Source organism: Myotis myotis, unplaced genomic scaffold, assembly GCF_014108235.1.
Source record: "Myotis myotis isolate mMyoMyo1 unplaced genomic scaffold, mMyoMyo1.p scaffold_m19_p_5, whole genome shotgun sequence".
NCBI classification, from domain to species: domain Eukaryota; kingdom Metazoa; phylum Chordata; class Mammalia; order Chiroptera; family Vespertilionidae; genus Myotis; species Myotis myotis.
Window position 1 is genome coordinate 42,586,616 of NW_023416357.1, and position 19,222 is coordinate 42,605,837.

General features: G+C 44.0%; 2 protein-coding genes across 2 annotated transcripts in view; both read right to left on the minus strand.

Moving 5' to 3' along the window:
• The window catches only part of LHFPL2 (LHFPL tetraspan subfamily member 2), a 134,832-nt gene that overhangs the window by 74,789 nt on the left and 40,821 nt on the right, over positions 1-19,222 (minus strand). Inside the window, exon 2 of the mRNA XM_036308832.1 lies at positions 5,020-5,077. The gene's annotated coding sequence lies outside the window, so the exon portion shown is untranslated. The remainder of the gene's footprint in view (positions 1-5,019; positions 5,078-19,222) is intronic.
• The window catches only part of LOC118656070 (ADP-ribosylation factor-like protein 2), a 66,717-nt gene that overhangs the window by 6,685 nt on the left and 40,810 nt on the right, over positions 1-19,222 (minus strand). The window contains exon 2 of the mRNA XM_036308835.1: positions 5,020-5,077. The gene's annotated coding sequence lies outside the window, so the exon portion shown is untranslated. The remainder of the gene's footprint in view (positions 1-5,019; positions 5,078-19,222) is intronic.

A 19,222-nucleotide genomic window follows, 5' to 3' on the forward strand; every position in this document is an offset into this window, starting at 1 on the left:
ATGTAAGGTACAGATATGGGGGACCAACCCCATCTTTACAGGTTGCATGGGACCCTCGCCTGGTAACTAGTGGTTGCCCCCAGCGTGTGAGTACAAGATAGGAAAAAGATTACACAAACTTTATTTTGGTTATTAAATTAATCCAAAAGGGAATGCAGATAAAATCAATATTTAGTTCAGAAGAAGTCAGTTTATGCTAGGAAATCATGACGAAATTTCAAAGAGCAGAGAGGGTGTTTATGGGGGAAGGATCTTGGAACTTTTGAGCTTTGTTTGGTGGTAAGCAGGACTGCCATGGTTTGGCAGGGGAAGTAAAAGGGGATACAAAATAAAACTGTATACAAGTACTACTTACCTAACTGAACAAGCATCATATAAAAGCACTAGAAGCCCAGTGCATGAAATTTGTGCACTTGGGGGGAGGGGGGTTTCTCAGCCCGGCCTGCACCCTTTTGCAGTCCAGGAACCCTCGGGGGATGTCCAACTGATGGCTTAGGCCTAAGCCCGCAGTCGGACATCCTTAGCACTGCCACAGAGGCAGGAGAGGCTCCCGCCACCACAGCTGTGCTGGCTAGCTGTGAGCCCGGCTTCTGGCCTAGTGGTGCTCCCCCTGTGGGAACACAATGACCACAGGGGGCAGCTCCTGCATTGAGCATCTGCCCCCTGGTGATCAGTGCATGTCATAGTAACTGGTTGTTCCGCTATTTGGTCGATTTGCATATTAGCCTTTTATTATATAGGATAAGTACACTTTACAGTGACAATGAGGGAAACACCTCCATTCCATCCCAGTGCATATTCAGTCAGCTGAGGTCAGTTCATTTCCCTCTCAAACAGCAATTTAAAAGTGGATCATTAAAGTAACAAGCTGTCTATGGAAGGATCAAGGGCATTTCTTGGTGTAGACGGAATGACAAGAGGAGTGCCAACTGGTATTCCAAATCCACCTGCTGCAGGATTTGTGTAAAGTCTTTTTCATAGACTTTGGCATTTGATCAAAACAAAACTGTGGTTACTAATGTGAAATCCAGAACGTCCTATGGACCAATCCCATTGAACAGAGGACTGGAATCCCCTGTGGCGTAATCCCTCAGAGCACCAGAGTTCACAGGAAGATGGACTCTGGCCACATCAGCACAGAGAATAGTTCCTTTCCAAGTAGGGAAGTATTCATTCTTCTTTAAACCTCCCCACCCCCCGCCGCCTTCACCTCCTCTCCCCAAGACAAATGATTTCTTCCACTTCTCAAAAGAACAAAAGCCAGTACATGAGAATTCCCTTAACATCCATTCCTTGTAGTTTAAGCTTGTCTATGGCAATCACACCCTTTCTCTGCCAGCTCCTGTCCAAAGCTAACCCATGGACACTGCCCCCGGGACTGAGCAGTTAGCTGCAGCTCCGCCCACCTGCCCCCCCAGCCCTCATTGTTTCTTGCCAATGACCCCTTCCTACCTGGTCTCCTGGTCAATATGCCACTTGTGGTGCCTTCTTAATGTTCAACTTTACTTCTCTGCTTAAAAGAATTTTCATGGCTTCCCAAATTATAAACGGGTCATTCTGCCAAAACTCCTTAACAAATTGGGAGTTATACTTAAGCTCATACTCACTCCTCCATTTGCCCAACATTTACTGGGCACATGATATGTGTCAGGCACTATGCTGGGCAACCTACAATGTGCCTGAAGTAGAGGTCTCTTCAGAGACTGTTACAGAAATGGCCCTAGCCAGTTAGACTCAGTGGATAGAGAGTCGGCCTGCGGACCAAAAGGTCCCAGGTTCAATTCTGGTCAAGGGCACATACCTCGGTTGCAGGCTCCTACCCAGCCCAGGCCCTGGTAAGGGCTCATGCAGGAGGCAACCAATTGATGTGTTTCTCTCACACTGATGTTTCTCTCTGTCTTTCCTTCTCTCTTCTCTCCCCCTAAAAAATCAATGGAAAAATATCCTCGGGTGAGGAGTAACAGAAATGTTATAGAACCAGCTCTACAGCCTAACCATCACCTATCCTTTAGCCATTCACCCAATACTCACTGAGCGCCACACATTGTACTGGGCACCAAGGATGTAACAAAAGACTCAGAACAACCCTCAGTAAGTTTAGGGTCTCCTAAGGGGAGCAACTTTCTATAGAAAGAGAGCACTCCTGCTGGGAGCATCTCCCATACTCCTCTCTCAGGCAGGCCCAGGTCTAGCAGAACGTCTTTCCAGAAAAAAGACAAGCCGTCAACATAGGAGTAACAAAAGTAGGAACAGAACTGCATTCCCTTAAGCTTTTAGTATATGCGATTACTTTGATTTGCTTTTTTACAAATCTTGAAAAACCACTGTCTTGTTTCTATTCTATTTTTACCAGTTTCCTATTCAGAGACCACATATTTGACTCACTTTCCCCTCAGTAAAGGGGGAAGGCTGTTACACCCTCTCTTATTAAGTGCTTCCCCTCTTCAATTATCTTCTTCCAAGATGCTAGTGGGAATGAATTCTATACCCTAAAACTGGCATTTAAAAACCTCGATATTATTAACAGTCAAACTATATGCAAGGAAAAGCCATATTTATTGAGATTCACTAGGTACTACTTCTGTATGCCCCATTCTATCATTTACTCTCACAGCAAACCTGTGAGACAGGTGAGAGCCAGAGAGGGTGTTAGTAACTTGTTCAGGATCATACACCTAATTATAAGGTATAGGGCTGGGATTCAAGCCCAGGAAGTTCTGATTACATTTTTTTAAAGTCTGCCCATTAGAAGGTCCCTAATATCAACACATACCCTAAATTCATGATTTTCAAAGGCTACTCCCAATTTTCACAGAGTAGAACAGAGTAGGTGTCACCTTGCCACTTTACCAGTGAGGGCACAGGTGCCTGGCAGGGCAGTTCCTTCCAAGATCCTCAGGATCAGGGAGCCAGACAGGGAGTACTTTGTTGTCTACTGTGTACCACACATTGCCCTCTTTGCCTCGTTCAATCTTCCAAACCACTTTGGGAGGAAGCGGCGTCCACGTGTAAAGAGGTGGGAGTTCCATCAGGTAGAGAAACCTGCTGTAGGTCACACAGCCAATGCGCCCCACAGCTGGGATCCCGGCCCAGGTCTGAGTCCAGCAGAGGCGGGGCTACAGCCTGGGACCGCCTGACAGCGAGGCTCTCCCCCAGCCGCAATACAAGAAACCTTCCACCAGCTGATAGCATGTGAGTGACTGTGTATAACAGAAGGTAAGGTCAGATTTCTCTGTAATTCAGACGCTGTAAATTCAGAATGGCCGTGCCTGTGTCTGTGTGACTTGGTCAAGTTTTATTGTACTTGTCTGGGATGAATTCACGGTCAAAATTTAAAAAGATTCCGAGAAGGCTGGTTTTATCTGGTTAAATCCTCAGAGATGGGGATTTCAAGGGTGACTGTGATGCAGCTCCCGAGGGCACGGCAGCAAGGAATTGGCTGTTCCCCAGAGCTGGATAAACAGGCCAGCCTGGCAGCAATCCAGGGCAACAGCCACCATGGGGGACTAAATCATCATTGGGATACATCGGAAATATGGAGCCACTTAACTCAGGGGTGAACATGGCACTCCTTATATAAGGGGCGAGATGGCAGACAGTGCCTCCGAATAGAAATAAACACGCCCCTCACCAGGACACCCTCACCAGTACAGACCTGTTTCTGTTTGAGACTGTTTTTGCTCGTAGAACTGACTGAGTAAAAAACAGGCCTCCCTACCAACCCCAAAGTCAGCTGGCTGATGGGCACCTGAAATTCTGGATCTGAACCATGCATGACAGAGTGTTATTAGCCGAATTTTCGACAGGTTTATGAGCACCTGGTTCAGAAAAACGTGCAATAAATCCTTATTTTCAACATATAGGAAAAGGTATATGTATTTTTAATTAATAGTTTTATTAATGGAAAATCAGTTTCTTCCACCGCCACTAAATACATATGGAGCAGATTAAAGATTATCAGTAACGGTGCCAACGATCAGCCTTCTCAGGATACCCACCTGTCTCAGACCAGCCATGGCTTTCCCATGATAAAGAACTGTGCTCAAATAATTTCATAACTCACAAGTGTTTACAGTTCCCATAAAAAAAAACAACACATAAAGAACCAAGTTTCCTAATCTAATGCAAGCAGTTGTTAGAACAATTTAGTAACATTTGAAAAGTCAAAGTTCAATTTATGACAAAACACCAATTTTCCCTCCTCCAGAATCTGTAAGCTTAAACAATCACCTTCCCACAAATGACACGGTGTCTGTGAAGATGCTCTACAAATCCCCTGCACATGGCAGACTCTCCTTTGTAGGAGGGTATCAATTGGTCCCAAATCCATACCTCAAGCTGGCTCCCTTGGCCTGTGCTACATCCTCAAGTTCATAAGGAGACCACTACAGGTTGAACAAGACTTGCTTTTCTTGAATGCGTGCTTAGCCCCCATTATTGTTACTAATATTTCCCAAAAGTGGCCTTTAAAAATTAAAATCCATAGAGTTAATCATAAATCACCTGTTAGTTAACTGTTTTCAACTTTTATTTAGGCAATTCCTCTACCTGAGTGGACACTCAGTCATAAAAGGGGTAATCTGAACTGGCCATCTCTACTTCGCCTTTCAGAGAGAAAAGATAACAAACAGTGAAATGGTCCACAGAGAAGCTCAAAAGGAAAGAGAACTTAGCCAGCTAGGCCCACTATAAAGAGCCCTGAAACTGGTTTTTATGAATAGTAACAGAACAGATCATGTCAGAACTGAAGCATGGAAACTATAGCATTAAATTTAATACCACGTTGAAACTTTACAGGGTCCTTTACAACATTCGTGTATGATCATCAAGTGGTGTTTCAATCTAACCGTCTCCCCCCCCCCCAAAAAAAAACAAAAAATAAAATAACAACACCTAGTGTTTACCATTCATGGCCCCGAAGTTTGAAACACTGCACCTCTTTCAAGTAAGTTGCTACCAACCTGGAAAGCATTTCCAAAGAATCACTGACAATAAGGGCATCTGATTTCATTTACTTACCTAGTGTATCTGCGGGAATGCCAGGAATTCGCAGTGAACAATTTCAGAAAAATGCCACCTGGAGAAACAAATCGAACAACATGTTGGGTTATAAAACAACACAAAGAAGACATTGTGCAATTTTATGGCTCATTAAAATATGTAATGTTTCAAATACTGGTTCCCAAGCAGTATACCCTTCAACTTGCGTTAGAACACAGCCACCGGGAGCACTGACCACCAACACAGGGTCCAACCCACTGATGAGCCAGAAAAACCGAGAGGCAGTGGGGGAGGTGCAGCCCAAGAACATGCACTGAGGATGCCTTCCTTTCCCCTCACAAGGGCACCAGTATGAAAATGCAACTTGTGTCCTGGAGGGCACTTTGTAACCACCATCAGGCTCAAGTAACCCAGAAGCAAATTAAGGAATGAAATATGATATTGTGAATGAGGAAATATCCTGGCAGTACTTTATATCCTTTTCAGTTACTCTGTTAACTTTTTATTTTTTTATTTATTGATTTCAAAGAGAGGGAGGGAGAGAGAGGGGAGGAGAAAGGGGAGGGGGGAGGGAGGGAGGGAGGGAGAGGGAGAGCGAGAGAGAGAGAGAGAGAGAGAGAGAGAGAGAGAGAGAGAGATTGATTGATTTGTATTTCACTTATTTATGCATGCATTGGTTGATTCTTGTCTGTCCTGACCAGGGATGGAACTGCAACCTTGGCACATCAGGATGATGCTCTAATCAACTGAGCTACCTGGCCAGAGCTCTTTAACTTTTTTAAAAGCGAAATTCACAAGGATGTCAAAACTGGAGAAATGAAAAATGGTCATTAAAACTCTTAACACAGTAAATAGAGGAAGCAAGAAGTAAGAATTTATTGAGTGATTAGTCTATTCAAAAATCAAGTGTTCCTTTCGGTGTTCTCAGAGTCTTCAGGTAACCTCAAAAATGCTAAGTCTATTAATACATTCACAAACAGAGAATCCCAAAATGTCTGTTCAGAATTGCTTGGAAATATTCAACAGATATGGAACGAGTTCCTAACATAAAATATCACAGTTAACCATTTGTTGGAAATCTGTGGTGCACCTAGGAATGTGTGGCATCAGACTGTAACCTTCCAGAAAGGCAGTGCCACTGACAGAGGAGGAACCTGATGTTGAAAGAAGCAGAGAACCTTTCCCCGTATCACACACAGATCCAGGGTCTCCACATAGCACTCCTTTCCCTGCCAAGTGGCCCCATGAAAGCACCCCTTCACAATACAGTCTCTTCATTAACTCCCAAACAGAAACCTGGCAGTCCCTCATGAAAAACTATGGAAAAGAAATTGACCAGCAGATAAAAATTAACTTGTGCTTTTTACATGTTTCAAAGTAATTTCTTCATTTCAAAATGATTAGCCTAATCATGTTACTTAGGACTATAATGGAATATAGCATATGAGTAAAACTTTAGAAATAAAGGGTTTAGGGTGCAAGAAATAGTAAAAAGACAATTAAGAATGAAGAGATATTTTTAGCTCCATCCAAGATGGATCAAACAGAAAACATTCAACAATCTCAATTCTATTGATAAACAGGAAAATAGGAAAAGGCCATGTGCCCATCTTCTATAATCAAACTTCCAAATATACCCATCATCAAACTTTGACAATGAAAGTCTACACTTCTAACCGGTAACTAGTTAGGCAGCAGCAGCAGTGTTTATCCAAACTGGACCTGGGGCTAAAAAGCCAGCACTGGGCTCCAAGTCTCCTCTATCTACAGAAACTATTTTAGTTCAGTAACAGACTTGAAGATACTGTACAATCATTACTGGGTTTCACTTTATAAAAAAATAAATATAAAAAGAATTCTGAACTCATTAGTTCCTTTTTTATAATAGCTTAGGGGAGATGTGATTTTTTTAAAAACATGGTTCTTAATAAGTTAATTACTAGTTAAATTCCAAGCATTTCCCACAATTTAATATTACTCCTTTAGGGAAAGTCATGGGACATCATGATCAGTATTTTTATCTAGAAGTGGCTTCTGGGAAATAAGTCACTAGGATTATTATGAATGGGTCTGCTATAAATGGAGTTCTTGATCAACATTTCAGTACCACTAAACGTTACATGGCTCAAAAAATACCCCAACTTGAACAGCTCAAATCAAAGATAACATTTTTAAACTCCAGGCTGTTACATACAACACAAGCCAAGCTCTAGACCAGGGGTGGGCAAACTTTTTGACTCGAGGGCCACAATGGGTTCTTAAACTGGACCGGAGGGCCGGAACAAAAGCATGGATGGAGTGTTTGTGTGAACTAATATAAATTCAAAGTAAACATCATTACATAAAAGGGTACGGTCTTTTTTTTTTTTAGTTTTATTCATTTCAAACGGGCCGGATCTGGCCCGCGGGCTGTAGTTTGCCCACGGCTGCTCTAGACAGTTAAGGCAGATCTCAAGACCCTAACAGTAACAGAGAAGGCGGGGTCAAATGCTGGCCCCCACCTACTGCTGTCCAAACTCACACTGCTGGTTAAAAGCACTTGGGATTAAGTTTTGGTATCATGATTAAGCTTTTCTGACAACAAAGTCATATCTTGGGAAACCACCAAAGTGATAAAAAAAAAAAAAAAAAGATAAAACGTGCCAATTCTGTGATTGGGTTTGGTCATTAAATAGGTTGTTATAATAATTTTTATTTTTAGATATTATTTCAAAAAATATAGTAGACTAAACATATACTAAGTCACACAGCACTCAAAATTTCACAAAATAATAGCGATTGCATTAGGCATGAACTCTCAGGCACTGTTCTATGTACTTCATGGGAATGAACCCACTTACTTCCCAAAAAACTAGCTAGTATTATCCCCAAATTAAAGATAAAGTAGCAGGCACAGAGACGTTTAAAGAACTTTCCAGAAGTTAGATGGCTGCAAGTAAGTGAAGATTTGAATCCATATACATTGTCACATTTAATCCTAAAAACTATATAATACAGGCAGGGCAGAAAAATGTTCCCCAGTTTAATTTGAGAAAAAACTAATTCTGAGGAGTAAAGACTGATTTCCCCAAAGTCACACTGCTAGACAGCAACAGGGTCAAGAACAGAACCCGGGGCATCAAACAACAAGGCCAGTGCTGCTTTTTTGTTTGCTTGTTTTTATTTTAAATTCTGTAATCAATATGGAACTCAATGTAGAGAGTGGGTCCTGCCTTTCATCTCTGATGAGACACTTAAGGGTCCTCCCGTGGCCTGTGGCAACTGTAAGAACATCAGTGTAGTGCGCACAAAGGCACTGTCACGCTGCCCTATCACCATTTTTCCATTTCTTTATGTGCAATTAATGTTCTTCCCTTACTGGTTGTTAAACACATGGGAGCTTATAAAAATTAGAAATATTTTTCTTTATCAATATTTTGTCTTCATTTTTACAGCTCAGTAGTCTACTTGGCCATTTAAATTATTCATAGCCCAATAAATGGAGGCATTGTTTACTCTTGCAAGTACTGTATTCTAAATAAAATTAAAATCACCGTTATTTTTGAGTTAAAAATGTTTCCTTCCCATTCAACTCCATTTGAGTCTCATGCCCTTCTGGTCCACTTCCGGAGATCAGGAGGAGAAACAATAGCTGCCTTTAAAGCCTAAACACCCATGTGATAGGCACCAGCTCTTACTGAATAGAATTGCTAAAAACAGGAAGCAGAGTTAGTTATAAGACCCCTTTCTCAATGATAACTTTTTATGACTTGAAATACACTGATTTGAATTGTTTCATATTACTCCATGCAACTAGAACCAAGAAGTGTAAATTATCTTGGAAGTTAGTTATAAGGATAAATTTCAACTTAACTAAAGAAAGAATGTCCTTTTAAGCAGAGTCACCTCCCAGTGGTCCAGGTTGCCACTAGGGTGGGTTAAGAGGCAGCTGCCCATGATCACAGAAGCTGTAAAAGGGGAAAGTCTTGATAACTGTCCTCCAACATAGCGTCCTTTCAGGCCCCCTGCAATAGTTAGTTCACTACGCCATCTTTGGCAAGCAAGGGAATGCCCATGGCCGAGCCACACATGACATTTTCCAATTCACATTCTCATTTGACCCACACTGTGAGTAGATGGGTAGCTGGGTAAGTGGGGGTGAGGGCAGACACATCGTTTATTATTTCCATTTTACGGGGGGGAATTTGAACAACTTAAGGGGAATCACACAATTAGTAAATGTTATAATCTGGGCTCCAACCTAGGACTTCTGGTTCCCAAGTCCAGGCTATTGCCAGCGAAATGATGTTGCAACAACCAAGACATGATGGTTTCCAACCATCAAACTTATTCATCAAGGACAGGGGCATGAACGAGCCCCCAAAACTTGAAGCATGGAAATGAATACCAAAGGAGATAAGCTAAAAGCAAGATACTGTAAGAGGCCTACTCCTCTCACAAACCACCCCTCTACCTCACTAAGAAGCACCCTATATGTTCAGTAGACACTCTCTCTAATGCTCTGCTTACGTGTGTCAACTAAACAAATAACTGTCCAAATCCAGCCTGACGGTGTATGGCCTGTTGATACAATAAATGCTTCAGGAAATTGGTTCCCACTTTGAGGGGAATTGGTGACAGCATAATAAGCACAAAGAGCAGTGTCCCATTTCCGCAGCTAAAGTAGAAATTTCTCAAAGACCAGGACGGTAGGGTTTTTTGTTTTGTTTTATTTTGTTTTTTGAAAGTTAATGAAATGCATTGACTCCATTCTGACAACAGGTCCAGGATAACCTCACATTTGAGTCTGACAACCGGAGTTTAACAGAAATGGGTCAGCCACTGAAGGACTGCTGAACCCTGCAAGATTTTCAAGGAAAGACACGAGAGTGTCAAATTTCCCGAAACTGTCTACCACGTAGAGAGAGTGGCAGGCTGCCAACGGCTGGGCTGCGTTAACTAACCCCTGTGAAATGCTGGGAACCTGAACCTCCACAATGCCTGCCCTGCCACTCAGCCAGAGCGGATGACTGACGTTCCAGTTTCCAGAGGCCTCATAGACTTTGAGCCAAACGCTGTTCATCACAGAAACTTCCTTTTACTCTTAAGGAAGGAGAAACTACCTGATTAAAAAATCACATCAACATGAAGCTGTTAACGGGTCAATTTTAAATATCCGGCTACAACAGAATAGCCTACCAATGTGGCAGCAACTAGTCAGACTCATTAAACTGCATTTTTCAACTCATCAGGTTCGTGCATCCAAACACTGCTATTGTTACACACACGTAGCCAGGACCACATTTATTCACACAACTGTTAACCTTTCCCTGTAAATCTACTGGGCCCGAAGCTCCTTGAGACTATAACCAACTCTCGCTGACTCGTCTCTGTATCTGCTGCACTGAGCACAGTGCCCAGCGTGGAGTGGACACTGCATAATTGTTTACTAAATAAACAATTGGATGCCTGCATCAGGACGGCCAAAGGCAGAATATGAGGAAGAGAGGAACGCTGCATTATTAAGATGGAGAAAATCTCCAAGCAAAGGTGACAGCAAGGGTTCCAGAATGAGGAGAAAGCATAAGAGACAAATGACGGCTCGGCAGGCACGGGAGAAGCTGGGTGATATCCACCCAGGGGACTCCTCAGTGGGTGTTTTCAAAATGCCAGTGTCTGGACCACCCTCCGTGAACTCCTTCCATCCTGAAATATCCTTAAAATATGGACGGTGGAGAAGGGTGAGGGGCAAGTGTGCATAATTAAAGAGCACTCGAGGTAATTCTGAGAAACCATCCTCCCAGATGAAAACTGCTCTTAATTCCCTGGCTTTTAAAAAAAAACAAAAACACCTTGACTATAGATATGTGATCATTTTGCAAGCCAGGAGCTGCTGTGAACGTGGTCGTGCACCAGCAATGCGTAAGTCTCACAATACCCCGCCCCTTGTTTGAGAGCAGGTCACTGAAGACGGGCACGCGCAGGTCGGTGCAGGCGGACAGGTGAGAGCAGCGAGGCAAAGAGGCGGCCGAGAATAACTTGGACGGGAAGCACTGACAAGCCTTTCCTCTGGTTGACATTGCTTAGCAGTCGGCATTCAAATTCTGGGCATAAGCTTTAAGTAGTAACAGACAATGTTTCTGAAAAACAGATGCCAAGATTATAACTAGAAGGAAAGAAAGTACCATTAAGATTTCCAAACAGGGTAATATGGACACAGGCAGGCTGAAGCACGCAGGGTAGGGCACAAGTAGGTTTACAGTTGTGAGCATGTAAAACACAGTTTATTTCTTGCATTATCATTTATTAGCTATTGTATTATTTTCCATGGGAACAACTGTAAACCTACTTGTGCCCCACCCTGTATCTGAGCAGTAGAGGCCCTGCTCCCAGACTGGCGTCAATGATAAACCCCCTGCAGCCCAGGAAGTGAGCCTGCTTGACCTTCGTAGCGTCACCTTCACACAGCTGAAGCTTGTTAAAGGCACAGAGAGGTCACACCATCAAGACAGGCCAACTCACGATTTTGGAAACACTTTTCCTTTAAAGGATTTAAGGAAAGAAACCAGAGAAAGGGAATCTGCCTCCAAGCAAAGCCAGCTCTAGTGGAGAAATGGAGTGTTTGCTTTCAGAGGTCTGGCTCCCCTCGCTAAAATATTTACTGTTTTGTGCGCTGGTCAGTTTGGCTCAGTGGATAGAGCATCAGCCTTCGAACTGAAGAGTCCTGTTCAAGGGTATGTACCTCGGTTGCAGGCTCAATCCCCAGCCCTGGGCGGGACGTGTACAGAAGGCAACCAATAGATGTGTCTCTCTTGCATTGATGTTTCTCTCTCTATCTCTCCCCGTCCCTTCCACTCTCTCAAGAAATCAACAGAAAAATATCCTCAAGTGAGGTTTAACAAAATAAAAAATAAAAATAAAAAATTTACCGTTTTCACTTATCTGTCCATTATTTGACTCACCCCAGTCAAAAAAATACCTATTGGGCACCTGAGTCCCTGCCAGGCACCAGAGACCCAAACACACAAGGTCTGATTTGCTGCTGCCGAGGAAGGGTCCTCTCTAGCCAAGCAGGCTGCTCCCCATCCTGCCCGCCCGCCCGGGGCCCTGGCGCCTCTCCCTCCCCCACCTCTACTGAGGAAGGGCCTGGCAGCCACCACACAGGCCACAACAAGCAGGGTCACCGCTATCTTCTCAGGGCGATTTGTATCTTAAGGGTCAGTCTATGTCATCAAGGCTTTGAGCTTTCCTAAAACTTTAATGCTAGTGACGCAGTGTTACATGTGGGTGACGCAGGGCCGGAGGACAGCCTCAATTACCACAGGAAGCCCAGAGGCCTGTGTCCTGTAGGCCTGAGTGAGGACAGCCTCTGAATGAATGTCAGAGGAGCAAAACCACGGCAAACACGAGCTGCACGAGAGCAGGGTGGTTAGGCATTTACTACTTTCAGGGAAAGACATTGCAAAAGAAATTTGTAAAAAATCTGTATTGTAACAAAACAAAGGTACATAAACCTTTAATAAAATATCTTCATAAAGCTTATGATAGTGTAAGTGCTGCTCAGTAACGTACAATATATTTATCAATAAAAATAAATCCATAAAACGCCTTGGCGGTGGAGCCCTGTAGTGACCCTACTCAGTACAACTGCTACCCCACAAGGAGAACAAAAGCACAGCATTACCCTCTAAGCAGGGAGATAAAGAGGGGGTACGTACTTCTGAAATGTCCTAGAACAACTCTGCTTACCCTAGCAGAGGAATATACCTCACCACAAATAAACAGAGTGAATTAGGATTAAAGAGTAAACACTATTATACATAACGGAAATCTTATCACCGAATCACTGTATTTATAAAGTCTTCCAAATAAACACTAAAACTGAAATAATGCCAACACTGCATGTGGAGAAAGCCAGAGCTTTCTGGGGAGGAGGCTCCCCACCACACATTCAGCCCATTCCTAATGAGCGCCCAGACCACGGCTGACCCCCAGAGCCCCAGCTCCTCCCTGTAGGAGCCACCGCATGTCCTCCCTCGTCTAGGTCAAGGTACCCGCCTCCCCATCCTCACTCTGGGTCAGAAGCCAAGACTGAGACCTGCCTTCCCTCCCTCAAGCTTTCAGACCTCACAGTCAGGGCCCTTCTCAGAGGCACCGGACGGCAATATTCTTTTTCAAAACATAAATGACTGATCTTCTAGCCAGGATGGCAGAGGCTCCTGTAACAGCCCTCAGAAGCAGAACCTCGCTGTGACTGTCCTTATAAACAGAAAAAAAAAGACACAGGATAAGGAGGATCTGGATGAATGCCCTCGGGGAGGCACCTGGGAAGGAGAGAGAGAGAGGAAACCTGAGGTTCTTTCTCTAATCTCTCCTTCCCTGAGGACAGCACTCAAATCAGGTTAAGTTGTCCTGTTAGAACACACCTGTCCCCAGCTCACTTGTCCAGGGTTTTGTTGACCACTCCCCATCACAGGCCATGGTTGGGTGCTCCCCCCTCGTGTGGCTTTCACCCCAAATCTAAAGCTCAGTGTTGAGGCCCCAGGGCTTCTGCCTGTCCTGTCCCCATTTGCCTCTATAGCCTCCTCACTCCACACATGAGACTCTGCTCAAGACCCAACTCAAGTGTCATCTTCCGGGAAGCCTTCTGGAAACTGACTCTTGCCTTTGCCCTCCTCCTACCCTCCCTTCTCTGAGCTCAGGCAGAGCTCTGGGCATGGCCTCTGTCACACCCAGCTCCATCCATCTGCTGGCTAATGTTTACAAAGTGCAGCTCGAGCATCATGACAAAAATGGCCATGACTCAGTCCTTGGCTAAGAAGGGCTAGGCCCTTTGAGGCAGGCCCTCCTCAAATCACAGATATTCATATGGCTTGTCCCCTCACTTCATTCAAGTCTCCGTTCAAATGCCACCTCCTTCCCTGACTGCCTTAGCTAAAACAAAACAAAACAAAACATAAAACAAACAAACAAAAAAACCACAGTGCACATCCTTAGGTCTCCAGCTCCATCCGCTATCCTTACCCTGGTTTATTTTCTCCATAGCTCTCACTACTGCCTGATAGCCATCCACAAAGATAGATGGACAGGAAGCTGTAGACATATCTAGATACAGATTTTTAAGTTAGTTGTTTGTCCACTTAAAATGTAAGTGCCATTGAGGCAAGGCCTTTAATATGTGTTAGTCTGTGCTGTACTGCCCCCTAAATATCTGGAATAGTACCTTGGACAGAGTGAGTTCTCAGTAAGTGTCAGTTGACAAATACATGTGTGGGCAGATGATAATGTCCCAACCAAGACAGGAAACTGGGTGCAGGGGGGAGGAGTAGGTGAGGGAGATCAGATGAGGGTAGAAAGACAAATTTTCTCACTGAGACGTTTTAAGTTTGAAGTATCTTGTTGGGCAATCAGGTCGGGGGGATTCCAGTGGGCAACTGGTCAGGAACCAAGGAAAGTTTAGAGCAGGTGATATAATTTGGGAAATGATCAGCTTATAGGAGGTGACTGAAGCCACGGGTAAAGGTGAGATTACCCCTGAAATAAGGGAAGAGCTGGCTATTGTCTAATAAAAAAGTAGAGATGTGTATTAAAGGAGCCAGTGCATTGAAATATCTGATCTCTATCTCAAGGCTTAGCCAAACTACACTAGACAGCAAGAGCCTGATAAATACTCACTGTATATGAACATCTTTTAATGCTAAGAAAGATAATTTTCAGTGCCATCTTATCTTCATAGCATTTGGGCACAGCATGGATTCAAGAATGCACGCTCACCAAGGCTGTGTTTTTCCTTTTGCAGGACTCTGAGTTCCTCTAGTCTGATCAAAGATAACAAGACACTCTGGCATGATCTACAGCATGAAATAATTCTGTCTGATTGTTTATTATCTAGCAGGGGGAAGAAAACAAGCAGGAACACAATTACTCGTTCCTACCATGCCCATGAACATGAGTGTTTACTGTGGCGCAAGCACTGTAGTCACAGCTTTAAAACTTAAATCCACACGGAGAAAGTCTTCCTGGCACAGACTGAAACGCAGTGACAAATATGGCAACTGAGCTCAACTCAAAGGCTGAGTTAAATGTAATGGTCCAATTTCAAGATAGAAAAAAAGTCACTGGTTGACTGAGGCGGTTTGCTTTTAAGTTTGTGACTAACTGTAGCTTAACTAAAAATAACCACCCAAGTCAATGATGGAGAAACCGACGGCACTCTGAGTGGCCTGTTAGGAGCTAGTCCAGGAGGTGAAGGTTCAGCACCACCCAACCCCTGAAGCAACGGGGCTGGGCGCCGAGGTAGGTGCTGCAGCAGGGGGTCTGCAGCGAGGGCCCCAGAGGAAGTGAGCACAGTTCTTCCCCAACAACAACTAGCACGTCCCTGCTTTTATCTTTCATTTTTCTGTATGAGAATTCCACTTAAAGTTTGTTTGAAGGAAACACTCACTGTTAAAACCCTTTGGTAGCTACTGACCTAGAGCAAATTAATTCTGGGGATAAACAAAAACAAAAGTTTAAAATTTTTAATTTTTATACCCATCTTCACAACCGAATCAAAAGTACCTTGATGGTGATTACCACAAGGGTTGGTTGGTGCTGAGATTAAGAGGGATGTAAATGCCAAAACCGGTTTGGCTCAGTGGATAGAGCGTCGGCCTGCGGACTGAAGGGTCCCGGGTTCGATTCCGGTCAAGGGCATGTACCTGGGTTGCGGGCACGTCCCCAGTAGGGGATGTGCAGGAGGCAGCTGGTCGATGTTTCTCTCTCATCGATGTTTCTAACTCTCTATCTCTCTCCCTTCCTCTCTGTGGAAAAGTCAATAAAATATATTTTTTTTTAAAAAAAAAAAGAGGGATGTAAATTTTATAATTCTGTAATGTTTGAATTTTGTATTAACAAAAACTAATACTTTTCTCATCAGACAAATGTCAGAGATACTTTACTTCAGACTACTCGTCTTTCCTATTTTTCATAGAAAACAGATTTTAGCTACATCTAGTTGCTTCCTGAGCAACAGTGAAATTCTAACGAGGCTCCAGACATGACTGCATTTATGCTAAGAAACAAGAGAAAAATGTTCCATCTGTAGTCAATAGTAAAAACCTATTCGTAGAGAACAATTATTTAGGGGAATTGTGTACATTGGAAACATTTTTTTTCCCCAAACAACTTTCATAAGATGCCTGTACACTATTCTGTTTCAGATGAAAATCAAGTGTTTCATGTTTTAATCACACAACTGTTTCCGTGAAGCAGCAAGAACACCTGCAGAGAACCATGGACTTGAAGGAGTTAAAACAGGAGTGGGTTTCTCATGCCAGCCCTCCTGCCAATCCCCAGCGAGGAGGAGGGTACATGCGCGCCAAGCACTATGGAGCGCTAGTCAATCACCTCTGCTCTAACCTGGCCTGGCGAGTTTTGTCTTCAGTCTGAGACCCACAAACAGCAGACACTGAGACTCTGGCTCACAGGGAGTTTTTCAGGTTTTCCTTGTAAAGATGGAGGCCGGTACCTTCCATCCCCCTGGGCGGGGAAGCCAAGCCCTGCACTGCTGGGTCCCAGGAGGAAAAGCCGGACCCCAGGCCCTCCCACGCTCTCCCGCTCCTCTGACCCCCGGCACACATGGGAGAGGCAGTTGGTCGGGGCTAAAAGTACAGTCTGGCCACAGAGCCCCACCCGGCTAGCTGACCCGCAGAGGACTGAACCCTGCCCTGGGCCTCACCACCCCCATCCCTAAGCAAATGCGCTGACTGACTCCAGATTCCTGAGCTAGGCCTCAGATGCATTTCCAAACTCACACACACAGAAAAGGGGATAGGGCATAATTTCTCTAGGGAGAGAAAACCTTTCCTCTTTAATAGCGCACCACTTACCAACAAATGTTACTACAATCCATGATGAACAACAGCTCACAACTGACTTAAATCCCTTTCTCCACAAGATGCTTCTGTAAAGCGGGTGACAGGTCCCTCACCGAAATCTCCGGAAGACGTTTTCCTGAGACCATTCTGCTGAGGAATCAGTTTTGGTTCCTGAGCTTTCCCTGGCATGAACTGAAGACCCTTCACGATAGAACAGGACAATTCTTCCCTGTGCCAGGCCTTCTGCTCTCACTGCCCCAACGCTCCCTCAATGTAACCCAGAGCTGCCGACTGCCGCACAGGACGGGCCTCGGAGATGGTCCGTGCAAAGCCATCATTTCATCAAAGAGGGGACTCGAGTCCAGAAAAGAGAAGTGACAAGAAAGTCTTGGTGGCGTAGTCGAGGATGGCAAACGAGGCACTCCCTCCTAATCCTGTGTTCAGGCCAGGGGATTAGAATCAGGTTCCCCCAGGCCCGTCTCCAGCCCCCACCAATCAGATGTGCCTCAGGCACCCAGGAACCCTGGGCAGAAGGGGCTGAGGGCCTGGGACAGCTAGTTTACCTTCTTCGTATATTAGGGTTAAACACAAGATTTCATTTGAAAGAAAGGGTTTCATAGTAAATAAACATCTTGAAAACCACCACATGGCAGAACTAACTTCAAATAAAAGGAAAGTTAGAAAAAGAGAAAGAACTAAAAACATAGGGTCTTATTTTAATGAATGTGTCCTTTCATAAACGGAACAAGGAAAGAAAACAGCACTAAAACCAAATGTTATAGCTTAAGAGTTCTCCCCCTTTTTTTTGCCGCCCCAGGGAAAGCACACAAACAAACAAAGACGAAGAGGAGAAAAACAAAGGGAAGATAACATATTTAGCTCCTAGGTCCCTGGGAAAGTCTTAAATCCATATTGCATTGACTGCACAATTTCAAGAAACAGAGTACAAAGGACATTAACCTCCTATTTTAAATTCCTAAGATACATCTTTACTAAATAAAAAGGAAGAAGAGTTTTCATAAATTACCTGTGCAAAAAAAAACCCAACAAAGCAAGGCTCCCAATTTTATCTTCTGCTTTCCCATCTGCTGAACATCTTTAATGGCTTTCAATTTCTCCCATTCCTAAAAAAACAAAAGTCCTTACAGGTGCTCGCAAGCCCCTGAACGGTGTCTCTTTAAGGTCAGTGAAAGGGAGGAAACTGTCTGTCACTATGTGGTAGGAGAGAGCTGGCTGCCATTTGCAGAAGGAGTAGACAGCCCTGGGGACACTGGGAATTCAACAGGTCACCAAGAACTATGTTCACTGTGGTTTGACATTCCACAAGGAACCATTTCTTTGACTTTTTAATGTTTGTCATTCTAGACTCAAACTGGAGCCAGATGATTTAAAAATCTTGCTTCAGACAATCTTCTTAACTTTTTTAAGGTAATAGCTTCCAATAACATTGAACCAAACAACCTCTTTGCATTTTAGAGGCCATTTAAATCCAGCAAACTTGATCAGTCAGTAATGCAGTCATTCTTTACAGGAAGTGCCCTCCCACTAAGTACAGTTCTTTGGGGAGTTTGTTAATAGGCTCAGTCAAGTCAGCTCGGTCTAAGCCAAGTGTCCTCTCAGTGCTATCCTCTGAGAAGATCGAATGTCATCTTCTAAACCAACAACCCTTCTGACTTCCTTTCCCCCCCATTCACTCCCACTCACTCCTAACTTTCCACAAGCAGCATTAGCATACAATGCAAATGAGAGACACAGCCATTTCTAGGCATGGAGTACGCAACACGTTTTTAAGAAGTCAAAAGATAATGCCACAAAGTACTGATTTCCCTTATGCTCTAAGGACACGTGAATATTAATATGAGTTGTTTTATAAACTTGGAATGCTACGAGAGGCCATCCTGGTTAGCCTCCAAGCCGACTTACTTAAGTGACCTAATTCTTATGTTCCACTTTTAAAGATCTCCAGAACACAAATTCCACAATTGCCACCAGTAGCCTGACTTGTGGTTTCATTTCCTTCAGAGTCAAAGGGGACTGCTTCTCTCAACTTTAAGAAGTTAAACAAGAGCTTACCTCTTTTTAAACCAGGTCATTTGAACCCTGAAACTGGTAACTAAACAACACAAACGTGAACCACCAAGAGCAAGGCTACAGGCTGACCCACAGGCTGGGAAACGGGCCTGACTTCCTGAGGATGGTCATGCTGCTCTCCGCCCGGATGCGTCTGCACACACCCTGGGTGTCCACATTAGCGACCAAAGTCCACAAGGTTAAGAAACGACTCTCCTGCTCCTGGAAGGAAAGCAGCTCATGTGCAATGAAGAAGTATTTCCTGCTCACTGGGGAAACTCTTTCCCAGGCCTTCCACGCCTTCCAAATGAGGA